A 13490-nucleotide genomic window follows, 5' to 3' on the forward strand; every position below is an offset into this window, starting at 1 on the left:
TTCCGGCTACTCGGATAAAGCACTAAATAAACTTCAGTTAAGGCTAAATACGGCTGCTAGAATCCTGGCTAGAACAAACAATTTGATCATATTACTCCAGTGCTAGCCTCCCTGTTAAGGCAAGGGTTGATTTCAAGGTTTTACTGCTAACCTACAAAGTATTACATGGGCTTGCTTCTACCTATCTTTCCAATTTGGTCCTGCCGTACATACCTACACGTAAGCTACGGTCACAAGACACAGGCCTCCTAATTGTCCCTAGAATTTCTATGCAAACACTTTTTTTTTAAGCAAACGCTTTTTATTTATTTATTTATTTGACCTTTATTTAACCAGGCAAGTCAGTTAAGAACAAATTCTTATTTTCAATGACGGCCTAGGAACAGCGGGTTAACTGCCTGTTCAGGGGCAGAACGACAGATTTGTACCTTGTCAGCTCGGGGGTTTGAACTTGCAACCTTCCGGTTACTAGTCCAACGCTCTAACCACTAGGCTACCCTGCCGCTTTCTCCTATAGAGCTCCATCATCATCTCTTCAGTGGGTCCTATGATTGAGTGTAGTCTGGCCCATGAGTGTGAAGGTGAGCGGAAAGGCTCTGGAGCAACGAACCGCCCTTGCTGTCTCTGCCTGGCCGGTTCCCCTCTCTCCACTGGGATTCTCTGCATCTAACCCTATTACAGGGGCTGAGTCACTGGCTTACTAGTGCTCTTCCATGCCGTCCCTAGGAGGGGTGAGTCACTTGAGTGGGTTGAGTCACTGACGTGATCTTCCTGTCTGGGTTGGCGCCCCCCCCCCTTGAGTTGTGCCAAGACGGAGATATTTGTGGGCTATACTCGGGCTTGTCTCAGGATGGTAAGTTGGTGGTTGAAGATATCCCTCTAGTGGTGTGGGGGCTGTGTTTTGGCAAAGTGGGTGGGGTTATATCCTGCCTGTTTGTGCCCTGTCCGGGGGTATCATCGGATGGGGCCACAGTGTCTCCTGACCCCTTCTGTCTCAGCCTCCAGTATTTATGCTGCAGTAGTTTATGTGTCGGGGGGCTAGGGTCAGTCTGTTATATCTGGAGTACTTCTCCTGTCTTATCCAGTGTCCTGTGTGAATTTAACTATGCTCTCTCTAATTCTCTTTCTCTCTTTCTTTCTCTCTCTCGGAGGACCATGCCTCAGGACTACCTGGCATGATGACTCCTTGCTGTCGCCAGTTGACCTGGCTGTGCTGCTGCTCCAGTTTCAACTGTTCTGCCTGTGGCTATGGAACCCTGACCTGTTCACCGGACGTGCTACCTGTCCCAAACCTGCTGTTTTCAAATCTCTAGAGACAGCAGGAGCGGTAGAGATACTCTTAATGCAATGCAGATCTCAACCCCATAGAAAATCTTTGGAGGGAGTTGAAAGTACGTGTTGCCCAGCAACAGCCCCAAAACATCACTGCTCTAGAGGAGATCTGGATGGAGGAATGGGCCAAAATACCAGCAACAGTGTGTGAAAACCTTGTGAAGACTTACAGAAAACGTTTGACCTCTGTCAAGTATTGAGATAAACTTTTGTTATTGACCAAATACTTATTTTCCACCATAATTTGCAAATAAATTCATAAAAAATCCTACAATGTGATTTTCTGGATTTTTTTTCTCATTTTGTCTGTCATAGTTGAAGTGTACTATGATGAAAATTACAGGCCTCTCTCATCTTTTTAAGTGGGAGAACTTGCACAATTGGTGGCTGACTAAATATTTTTTTCCCCACTGTAGATATGTATAGTGTAATTATTGTTTATTGATGTGTTCATTCAAGGCTCATCAGGGAACGGGACCGTGCTCTCAGCATGACTCCCTGCTTAAATAAATAAAAACATGGTGCTTAATATATGGTCTTTCCCCAAACTGTTGTAAGGTTGTTGTAAACTTTGTACTGTATGTCTCAAGTAACACATGTTCTCAGTGTTCCTTAGTAGATGTCAAACAGTTGGAAACTCTCATTATCTCTTGCCTATCATTGAGACACTAATATTTTCCAATGTTGAAGCGTATTCAACTGTAGCAAACGACCCTTGCACACACCTGAATTGCAAGTGGTGTTAAATTTGAGTCATGTTCTCATTTTCTGAAGTTGTTTTTGGGTCATGACATTGTCCTCTTGGTCTTTGGAAATCCATTTAAAGGTAATTTCTTATGTATATGAAATGGCCTCTAGAACATGATACTCAAATTTCGCTGTTGTTGATTATGTAAGTCACCACATATGAACAATATTCAACCATGTTCTCTATATCACGTTCTGACCTTTTTTTCCTTTGTTTTGTCATTATTTAGTATGGTCAGGGCGTGAGTTGGGGTGGGCAGTCTACGTTTGTTTTTCTATGATTTGGGTATTTCTATGTTTCAGCCTAGTATGGTTCTCAATCAGAGGCAGGTGTCATTAGTTGTCTCTGATTGAGAATCATACTTAGGTAGCCTGGGTTTCACTGTTTGTTATTGTTCAGGCCTTGGAAGATGGCGCTGCAGAGATGGATAGCTGCCTAAAATGGGCTCCTGACCAATTCTGCTATTTTGTTAGGTTTGTTTACGCTGATCTCAAATTAGTTTGTGCATAATATTGCCGCCATTTCCTATGACCCGAAAATAGCTTCTGGACAACAGCGATCACTAACCTTGATTTGGATGAACATTTCTGCTTTTGCGAGTCAGCTACTGTGGATGGACTGCTCATCCCGGACCAGGCCCTAAATCCCCTGGACTCGAGAGAGAGAGACACGGCTCAAAAGAGGCAAACATGAGAGGGTTCCCTGACAAGACTACGTTAACGAGTAAACAAACTGCCTGTTTGTGCGTTCATCTATAGAACGGATCATAGCTTTGACCTAGTCAGTCTATATCATGGAAATGTTTTGTAAACTAAGTCTATATTATCTATTTGGTATTTTATTAGGGTCCCCATTAGCTGTTGAAAAAGCAGCAGCTACTCTTCCTGGGGTTACCCTCCCAAAACATGAAACAATACAGAATTACATAATACAGAACATCAATAGACAAGAACAGCTCAAGGACAGAACTACATGGAAAAAAAAGGCACACATAGCCTACATATCAATAAATACACACAAACTATCTAGGTCAAATAGGGGAGAGGTGTTGTGCCGTGAGGTGTTTATCTGTTTTTTGAAACCAGGTTTGCTGTTTATTTGAGCAATATGAGATGGAAGGAAGCTCCATGCAATAAGGGCTCTATATAATACTGTACGCTTTCTTTAATTTATTCTGGATTTGGGAACTGTGAAAAGACCCCTGGTGGCAGCATGTCTGGTGGGATAAGTGTGTGTGTCAGAGCTGTGTGTAAGTTGACTATGTAAACAATTTGGGATTTTCAACACATTAATGTTTCTTATAAAAATATGAAGTCACTCTCAGTCACTCACTCCTCAACACTTAGCCAAGAGAGACTGGCATGCATTGTATTTATATTATCCATCCGATTACAATGAAGAGCAAGGCGTGTCGCTCTGTTCTGGGCCAGCTGCAGCTGAACTAGGTCTTTTCTTGCAGCACTGGACCACACGACTGGACAATAATCAAGATTAGACAAAACTAGAGCCTACAGAATTAGTTTTAGAGATGTTCAGGACCAGTTTATTACTGGTCACCCATTCCAAAACAGATTAGCTGTGCTTGCTGATGCGTATATAGTTGAATCATCAGCATACATGGACACACATGCTTTGTTTAATGCCAGTGGCAGGTCATTAGAAAAAATAGAAAAGAGTAGAGGGCCTAGCTGCCCTGCAGTACACCACACTTTACTTGTTTGACATTAGAGAGGCTTCCTTTAACCTGTTGCGACGAGCAATCCCGTATCCGGGAGCGTAATTATAGCCTCAAGCTCATTACCATAACGCAACGTTAACTATTCATGAAAATCACAAATGAAATGAAATAAATATATTGGCTCACAAGCTTAGCCTTTTGTTAACAACACTGTCATCTCAGATTTTAAAAGAATGCTTTTCAACCATAGCTACACAAGCATTTGTGTAAGAGTATTGATAGCTAGCATAGCATTAAGCCTAGCATTCAGCAGGCAACATTTTCACAAAAACAAGAAAAGTATTCAAATAAAATAATTTACCTTTGAAGAACTTCGGATGTTTTCAATGAGGAGACTCTCAGTTAGATAGCAAATGTTCAGTTTTTCCAAAAAAGATTATTTGTGTAGGAGAAATCGCTCCGTTTTGTTCATCACGTTTGGCTAAGAAAACCCCCCGAAAATTCAGTCATTACAACGCAAACCTTTTTCCAAATTAACTCCATAATATCGACAGAAACATGGCAAACGTTGTTTAGAATCAATCCTCAAGGTGTTTTTCACATATCTATTCGATGATAAATCACTCGTTGCAGTTTGGTTTCTCCTCTGTTCAAAATGGAAAAATGCATGCACCTGGAGATTACGCAATAGTTTCGACGGAGGACACCGAGCGGACACCTGGTAAATGTAGTCTCTTATGGTCAATTTTCCAATGATATGCCTACAAATACGTCACAATGCTGCAAACACCTTGGGGAAACGACAGAAAGTGTAGGCTCATTCCTTGCGCATTCACAGCCATATAAGGAGACATTGGAACACAGCGCCTCCAAAATTTGGCTCACTTCCTGTATGAAATTTAATCTTGGTTTCACCTGTAGCATTAGTTCTGTGGCACTCACAGACAATATCTTTGCAGTTTTGGAAACATCAGTGTTTTCTTTCCAAAGCTGTCAATTATATGCATAGTCGAGCATCTTTTCGTGACAAAATATCTTGTTTAAAACGGGAACGTTTTTCATCCAAAAATACTACCCCAGAGGTTCAAGAGGTTAAAGAAAACCCTTTGAGTTCTATTTGATAGCTCTGAATCCACAATATGGCAGAGGTTGAAAAGCCATAACACACACGTTTTTTCAACAACAGGTTATGATCAATAATATCAAAGGCTGCACTGAAATCTAACAGTACAGTCTAACAGCTCCCACAATCATCGTATTATCAATTTCTTTCAACCAATCATCAGTCATTTGTGTCAGTGCAGTACACGTTGAGTGCCCTTCTCTATACATTATTATACAACCTTTTGCAACCAACACAATGTTATATATATGGGGGATACAACCATCCCAACTCTGCAGATTTTGCTGCGAAGAGAAATGATCACGAGATTATTTGTTTTGGTATTGTCTATATGTAGGTTGTTTTTGGTCTCAGGTTCAGGAATGGCTGAAGAATTGTGCTCCTCCCCTTGGGCGTTCGACGTCGCCGGTATACTAACCACCAGTCCTAGCATCCGTCATTACACACACCTGGCACCAATCATTACGTGCACCTGCACTTAATCATCATGAGGCACACCTGGACTCCATTACCTCACTATACTATTACCACTTATTACTCCCTTAGGTTCTTTACCTCACTTATTACCGCTTATTAATCCCTTAAGTTCTTTCCCCAGTCAGTATTGTTTATGTGTTTATGTGAAGACGCCACTGCTATGTTGTCTCCTTCCATGTTTGTTGTTATATAAAAAGTACCACCTGCTTCTCGACTCTCAGCGTCTTCTTTACAGAATACTGACTCAAACAATGGAAGCAGCAGGAAAACAGAATATCTCCCAGACAGTCGACGAGCAGGGATACCTTCTTCGTTAACACCACGACCAGCTGGCACACCTGGGGACGGCTATAGAAGAGGTTCTTCGCAGAGTGCCATGTCTTGAACATACCCGGGAGGTGTTGCCATCAACTAGCGGAGAATAGTCTACAACCAGTCAACCCAGCGAGCCAGCACAACAACCCATTCAGCAACCCGCTCAGGTCAGCGATGCCCGTTTGTCCCTTCTGGATAAATATGACGGGACCCCATCTAAATGCCGTGGCTTCCTACTTCAGTGCTCCCTCTCCAAGGTTGCCACGGTTATTTTTCTGCTGACTGGGCGGACGTTGGAATGGGCCACGGCCTTTTGGGAGAGAGGAGAGGATTCATATGAGAGGTTCATGGCTCTGTTCCAATATATCTTTGATTATCCACCGGAGGGCAGAGAGGGAGGTAAGCGCCTACTCCACTTGCGGCGGGGGACTAGACGGCCAAATTTTAGATTTTTGTTTCTAATGCCGTTTCTTTGTGAGACGCAGAGTAGGTGAACGGACCTCCAGTGCGCCTTCACGTTCTAGTCTATCCAGTGCCACGTCCACGCACCAGCCCTCCGGTGGTAGCCCCCCTGAGCTGCCGGAGTCTCCCGTCCGTCCGGTGCTGCCGGAATCTCCCGTCCATTCGGGACCCGTGGCTTGGGTCCTCAGTCCGAGGTCGGCGGCGAGGGTCGCTGTTCTTAAGAGGCCACGGAGGCGGATAAAGAGGCGGAGAAAAACAATGGTGGAGTCGTGCCAGAGCCGCCACCGCGGACAGATGCCCACCCAGACCCTCCCCTATAGGTTCAGGTTTTGCGGCCGGAGTCCGCACCTTTGGGGGGTACTGTCACGTTCTGACCTTAGTTCCTTTGTTTTGTCTTTTGTTTTAGTATGGTCAGGGCGTGAGTTGGGTGGGTTGTCTATGTTCGTTTTCTATGATTTGCTATTTCTGTGTTTGGCCTGGTATGGTTCTCAATCAGAGGCAGCTGTCAATCGTTGTCCCTGATTGAGAACCATATTTAGGGAGCCTGGTTTCTATTGTGTTTTGTGGGTGGTTGTTTTCTGTCTTTGTGTGTCTGCACCAGATAGAACTGTTTCGGTTGTTTTCGTTGTTTTGTTATTCAGTGTTCAGTTTTCATTAAATAAGATGAACACGTACCACGCTGTGCATCCTCACCTTCTTCCAAAGACAGGCATTACAAGGCACACTTCACCAGCATGGCTACCACAGCATTCTGCAGCGATACGCCATCCCATCTGGTTTGCACTTAGTGGGACGATCATTTGTTTTTCAACAGGACAATGACCCAAAACACCAGGCTGTGTAAGGGCTATTTGACCAAGAAGGAGAGTGATGGAGTGCTGCATCAGATGACCTGGCCTCCACAATCACCCGACCTCAACCAAATTGAGATAGTTTGTGATGAGTTGGACCGCAGAGTGAAGGAAAAGCAGCCAACAAGTGCTCAGCATATGTGGGAACGACTTCAAGACTGTTGAAAATGCATTCCAGGTGAAGCTGGTTGAGAGAATGCCAAGAGTGTGCAAAGCTGTCATCAAGGCAAAGGGTGGCTACTTTGAAGAATCTAAAATATGAAATATATTTGATTGTTTAACACTTTTTTGGCTACTACATGATTCCATATGTGTTATTTCATAGTTTTGATGTCTATTATTCTACAATCTACAAAAATGGTCAAAATAAAGAAAAACCCTTGAATGAGTAGATGTGTCCAAACTTTTGACTGGTACTGTAGATTCAATGTTTATAAAGATAGGGAGATGTCTGTCCGTAATAGAGATTGTCTCGCCCTGATCTGATTCACCTATCTTTGTGCTTGTTTCCACACCCCTCCAGGTGTCGCCCATCTTCCCCATTATCCTGTGTACTTACACCTGTGTTTTCTGTTCGTCTGTTGCCAGTTCATCTTGTTTGTCAAGCTTACCAGCGTTTGTTCTGTCAGCTCCTGTCTTTTCCCAGCCTCACTTTCTCACCCTCCTGGTTTTTGACCCTTGCCTGCCCCTGAGCCTGCCTGCCGTCCTTTACCCCTATCTGGATTTCCAACCTCTACCTGACCTGACACTGAGACTGCCTGACATCATGTACCTTTGCCTCTGTCGCTGTAATAAACATTGCTACTTCGACACAGTCTGCATCTGGGTATTACCTTATCCTAACAGAAATGCTCTGCTTTTTTGACATCACAATCCAAAGTCCTGCAGGCTCTAGTTTTATCTTATCTTGATTATTGTTCATGCATATGGTCAAGAACTGCAAAGAAAGACCTAGTTAGGCTGTAGCTGGCCCATAACAGAGCGGTAGGTCTTGCTCTTCAATGTAATCAGAGGGCTAATATTAATACTATGCCTGCAAGTCTCTTGGCTAGGAGTTGAGGAAAGTGTTTTAATAAATAAACACAACAAGAAACACAAACAAGAAACTGAAACAATAATGCCTGGGGAAGGAACCAAAGGGAGTGACATATATAGGGAAGGTAATCAGGGAAGTGATGGAGTCCAGGCGAGCCTGATGACGCGCAGGTGCGTGTAACGATGGTGACAGATGTGCGCCATAATGAGCAGCCTGATGACCAGAGATGGAGCACACATGACGGTGTTGGAAATTCCAAATGGTTACATACATACATACATACATACATTACTGACACACACTTACCCCACCAGATGTGCCACCAAGAGTCTTTTCACAGTCTCCAGGTCCGAATTCAAGGAAATGTACAGTATTATACAGAGCCATGAGTGCATGGAACTCCCTTCCATCTTATATTGCTCAAGTAAACAGCAATCCTGGTTTCAGAAATAGCTAATAAAGCAACACCTCACGTCAAAACACCTCTCCCCCATGTGACCTACTTGTTATGTGTATGTACTGACATGTATAACTGATACAGTAGATGCATGCACACACTACATGTTAATGTTTTTAAATGTATGTAAACTGCAACGTCTTCTGTCTGTAATGTATTTTTTGTTCTGTGTCGGACCCCAGTAAGACTAGCTGTTGCCATTGCTAATGGGGATCCTAATAAATCAAATCAAAATGACATCAAAGTGGTATTAATTATAATCCTCAACATCTCATCTTTCAAATTACATAGAGTCCTCTAAATTTACAGCATTTACCTCAGACAACAAATACATTGTTTGAGTTCCCTATTTCCGGGAGGGGTGATGCTGCCACCATCATGCTTCAAGGTAGGGATGGTGTTAGACGGGTGACAAGCTGTGACTGGTTTTCTGCAGACATACCACTTTGCATTCAGGGTTACATTTTTGTCTCATCAGACCACAGAATCTTGGTCTTGGAGTCTTTCATGTGCCTTTGGCAGACTCCAGGTGTGCTGTCATATTCCATATGTTTGATGGAGACCACGGCTCTAGGAAACTTTCAACAAATTATTTCAAATAATTATTTTATATTTTATACCCTTCCCCAGAAATACTGTATATAAAAAATATACATTTCAGATCTAGTCATTTCTTGCATTCTATCCAAGCTGGCTTTTGCAGGCTACCTGAGACATGAAACAGGTGGGAGGGGATACAAGCGGTCATCAATTTATTAATGCGCAATGGGTGATGGAAACACTTCAACCACTTCATTTTTATTTAACACTTCAATGGAATAACAGACAGAATGAGATGGAGCGACAGTTTGAGGCTCAACATCAGAAAAAGATGAGGAGACTGATAGAGGAACAGAAGAGAATGGATAGATGAGGAATGTGTGGAAAAACAGAGAATTCATACATTGACCTTGTATGTTCTTATTTGAAATGAAATTGAATGAATATTCAAATTCAATATTTATATTAGTTTCAACATTTTTTTATTTTTTATTTCACCTTTATTTAACCAGGTAGGCTAGTTGAGAACAAGTTCTCATTTGCAACTGCGACCTGGCCAAGATAAAGCATAGCAGTGTGAACAGAAAACAACACAGAGTTACACATGGAGTAAACAATTAACAAGTCAATAACACAGTAGAAAAAAAGAGTCTATATACATTGTGTGCAATGACAAATATTGCACACTTGTCTGTGCATCAAGTTTACAAACTATAATTTCAAGTTGACCAAAGTTTCATATACAGTATTAAACTTCTAAAATGAATTCAGTTTTCAAATTCAGTTCTCTAAATTCAGATTCCAAAACAATTTCTTGGTACGTTGCCAGCCAGTAAAGGTAGAGAACATGTCAAATGCTCTCTGCGGTAACAAGCTAGAGGTACCAAAGGAGCGGTTTCTGAAGCAAATGTGGCATGTAAAATCTATTTTATTCCTATGCATTAGATTCTAGCGTTTGAATCGTTTGGGTTTATTATGGCCTCATTCCTGAAAGCTAAGACTCTCTGGAACATGGATGTGTGTTCTGTTCCCCTCTATGATGCTCGAAAGGCTGTATAGGACATGTTAGAAGGGATTGGAGTGTGACAAAAAGAATATAGTTGGAAAACCCCTATCATATTCCATTTCTTTTTATTTAAAAAAACTCCCTAGTCTTTGCCAAAGACAGCCACCCCCATGCTAGCTTGAAAATACGAAGAGTGGTACAGTACTCAGTGATGTGTTGCGTTGGATTTGCCTCAAACATAATGCTTTGTAATCAGGACATAAAGTAGATTTTTTTTGCCCCATTATTTTGCAGTTATACTTTAGTTTCTTATTGCAAACAGGATGCATGTTTTGGAATATTTATATTATGTACAGTATGTACAGGCTTCCTCCTTTTCACTCTGTCATTTAGGTTAGTATTGGGGAGTAACTACAATGTTGTTGATCAAGCTTCAGTTTTCTCCTTTCACAGCCATTAAACACAATAAACTGTTTTAAAGTCATCATTGGTGGTTTCCTTCCACTCCAGCTGAGTCTAAGTCTCTCCGGGTGCTCATTGACTCTGGGGCTGACGAAAGTTTTATGGATGCTACCATGGTTTCTGAATGAGGTATTCCCACTCAACCTCTCTCTGTCCCCATGGATGCATGGGCAATGGACGGCCGTTCTATTGGAAGAGTCACACATACCAATGTGCCCGTTCATATACGAGTATCAGGAAACCACAGTGAGACCATAAGTTAGGAAGGAGTGACTGGGTGTATTGGTACACCATCCAAAGGGTAATTAATGCTCAAAGGGATATTCAATGTCTACTTAATTTTTTTTTACCCATCTACCAATAAATGCCTGCTTTCCGAGGCATTGTCAAGCCTCCCTGGTCTTTGTGGTTGACTCAGACCGTACAATTATCTGTATGTGTGGGGTACAGCGACGAGGTAGTCATTCACTGGTACACAGTGAGTCCATGGGTTGAATACTTATTGACCCCCCCAACAAAGCGTCATCTTCCGTATCTCGAAATGAGGAATTGATCAAGGCAGTGGCCATCATCATCAGATTCTGGACAAGGCACATTTACCTTCGCTAGTGGTAACTTCAGCCCGAGAGCTGGACCAGGAGGTTCTGGTAAAACAAATTGTGGTTAAAACACTATTCAGAATAAATAGATCATGTGTTAGTCAAAACATGATTTTAAATGCAGGGTGGAGAGCAGCTCAGTAAGATGCTGAGTACATGCATTATCAATCATATCACACAAATGAATGTCTAATGAGCTAACAATAGATTATTTAGCTTAATTGACTAGGTTGACCAGGTATACTCCTTTGCTTTTCAAGTTCAGGTTTTACTTTCAATTGAGCTCTTCAATTAGGAGGCTGGACACTACCCATCCCCCAACCTGTTCTTATTGAACATCACTAAGGCTAAGGGTGGATTCTGGTGTAGCTTCAATAGGCAGAGGAAAGGTTGGTTATGAAATTGGAGGTCTGTGTGGTGACTTGATAAACTGTACAGGATATTCATGCAGGCACAAACACTGCCCAACTGAGCCCAGTCATAGCTTTGTTTCCCGCCTGCTGCGCACACCTGCCTTCCCCCTGTCACACGCATCAGCGACTATTGGACTCACCTGGACTCAATCACCGGTTTATTACCTCCCCTATACTTGTCAGTTCCCCAGCTCTGTTCCCCACTGCTGCATTGATTGTCGTTTGTCTGTGTATCCGTGTGCTGACGCTGTTTCTGTCTTGCTCTTTGTCTGTTCCTAATTAAATGTCAACTCCCCTGCTTCTTGTCTCTGGCGTTGGTCCTTACAGAATGCAGCAGCCATCATACGAAGCATTGGGGAGTGCTGGTGTTCCGGTTGGTGGTGACGTCGGGTCCAGGGGCCGACACTGTCGGGCTATCCCGCCCTAGCTGGCTCGAGGTTTCTTAACCCGGTTGGCTCGGAAGGCGCCCATCCCACGTCAGGCCTCAGCCGGATTGTCAGGTTTTTATGCCCCGCCGGCTCATCAGGCTGCTACGCCTCCGCCGGATCATTGGGCTCCCACGCCTCTGCGGGATCGACAGGCTCACTACTCTTTGTCTGTTCCTGATTAAATGTCAACTCCCCGTACCTGTTTCTCGTCTCCGGTGTCAGTCCTTACAGCTTTGCATGCCTTGTCATTCCCTTTTACAGCATTGGCAGACAGTCCCTCTTTAGTCAAGTTCTCCTTTGCAGCATCTTTCTCTTCTCGACTCATCTGTAGGGCAGCCCTCGAAGTGACTCTTATCAACTATGCAAGAATTTCCCCTTTGTCTTAGGAATTCAGCATTCTGTGTTGCTCTCTCCAACCCCCATTGTCTCACCTCTGAGAAGCAGAGGTTATATCCTGTAGGTCAGATATGTGATTCGAGGTTCATTTTACAGTAACACTATTGTTCAACAGCTTATAAAAAGGTATTGGATTCATTGTTTCTCCTTTTTGTTCCTGAACTGTTGTGGAGAGGTTCGGCATGGCCTTTCAGGCTATGATTTCTCCCTCTCTTACCATGCTTAGAATAATTCCTTGTAATGCTTGATAATGCTTTGTAACTTACACTTTATGCCTTGTATGTCAATCCATCTCAGACATTGCCTATTACTATAACTCAACCATAGTGTTCTTGCATATTGCCATTTATCTTATGGAGTCAGAATTTTAAAAGGCTAATTTCAGTCTTATTATGAGTCACATGTGATGTATATATTATACGGAATATACACAACACATATTGCTGCCCACTACACCTTTCTCTTCATCTCTCTCTTCTAAGAATTTCCAATTCAACTGTCATCTTAGCCATTTCACTTTCTGCAACAGGCCTTAGGGAACCCATTGAGATATCTTCTGGATCATGTTGTGCTTTAACTAGCTCACCTGTCAGTTAGGGAAGCATTATCGGGGCGGCAGGCAGCCTAGTGGTTAGAGCATTGGGCCAGTAAACGAAAGGTTGCTAAATCGAATCCCCGAGCTGACAAGGCAAAAGATCTGTTCTGCCCCTGAACAAGGCAGTTAACCCAATGTTCCTAGGCTGTCATTGTAAAAAAGAAGTTGTTCTTAATAACTGACTTGCCCTTAAAAAGGGCAAAGCATCATTTGGCTCACAAAAGATGGAAGTACCATTGTCATTGGATGTCCTGGGGAGCCTCTTTCTTTTGGGTGGTGTCAATTGAGGAACTCCTATCGCTCGTTTTGTAGCATTGCCAAAACGGCTGCCTTTTCTTTCACAGCAAGATTCCTATTGGTGGGGAAAAATAAATGGCAGAGTCTGGATGTAGATGGTCACTTACATGAAACCCTGAAATAATTGACATGAACTTCAGTTTTGGTATTTGGAACCAGGGGCGCATCTTTGGTTTTAGGAAGTTGGTCACTTTTATTGTAAATAAGAATGGAATATGTTCAGGGCATAAAATTAACACACATGCGGGTAGATTTTGGCATTGGCGGGTAAAGAT

Source organism: Oncorhynchus nerka, linkage group LG2 (assembly GCF_034236695.1).
Source record: "Oncorhynchus nerka isolate Pitt River linkage group LG2, Oner_Uvic_2.0, whole genome shotgun sequence".
Classification (NCBI taxonomy): domain Eukaryota; kingdom Metazoa; phylum Chordata; class Actinopteri; order Salmoniformes; family Salmonidae; genus Oncorhynchus; species Oncorhynchus nerka.